We start from the raw sequence: 1,157 nt of genomic DNA on the forward strand, positions 1-1,157 counted from the left end.
CAGTACTCAAGGCTGAACTACAAATATATCTCTTGTGAGGGAAAAAATCACTGAAGAAAAAAAAAACAAACAAAAAACAAAATTTAATTTAAGAAGGTGATAGTGTTTTAAATATGAATACTTACTTTTGTATGCAATTTACAGAATGTACCATCTGAATATGAACCAGCAGGACAGTAATCACACACTGTATCTCTGAACTCTGTTTTCTATAACAAATACAATTAAAAATACAGCATCAGTACATGAGCAATAAAGACAGTGACAGGTCTCACAGATGATGACATCATTATTCAGTAGAGCATCTATCAGCCTAATCGGAATTTAGAGGATATTTTCAGGTGGTTTTGGTCACGTGCTGTCAGGAGACACAAGCAAGCAATGTCCTATCACAAGGAAACCACTTAATACTTCCCCAGGTGTAATAAATTATAAAAGCTGCTTTGGAACAACATGCCATATTTCCATAATTGATTATTTAATATAAATTCAATCAGAGTTATTCATCTCAGTTTTTAGGGATGTATATTAAAAGCTGCCTGAATGATAAAAGACTGACCGGTTATGGTTGATGTATGGTGTCCATCGTGAGCAGGATGATGTTTCAATGGCCCGTTTCACAGTTATAGAGCAAGTATATAACAGTAATAAATCCAGGCAGAGGTTCACACACTGTATCTGATGTTAATGTAGCATGCCTGGCTTTACTCTCATCCCCATCACCTTCAACAAAAAAGAAAACGAATGAGTTAATTGTGAAAAACCCTGGCAATGACATACGATTCAGCTGGAGAAAACAATTACAATATATTTGAAAGGGCATGAAACCCATGATGAGTCCTACTAAGAAGAAAGTTTTACTCACTCTGATCACAGACAGACACCGGCAACATTCTATAATCCATTCGGGAGCATTAGTGTAAGTCATCATGATACATGAAACACATGTTGTGGTCATGAATCATCACAGTGTGTTATGAACAATCATGCTCGCTTTCCCTCCTAGACAACATCAAATAAAATTTGCCAGTCCACATTATTGATGCATTTATTTATACATGCCATAAATGTACATCCACTTTAACATGTTTTTGTAAGGCTGTATATAGTTGCAATTTTTTCTATGTCTGTATATTTTCTGATAACTGTGTAGACCC

Source organism: Cyprinus carpio, chromosome B21 (genome assembly GCF_018340385.1).
Source record: "Cyprinus carpio isolate SPL01 chromosome B21, ASM1834038v1, whole genome shotgun sequence".
NCBI classification, from domain to species: domain Eukaryota; kingdom Metazoa; phylum Chordata; class Actinopteri; order Cypriniformes; family Cyprinidae; genus Cyprinus; species Cyprinus carpio.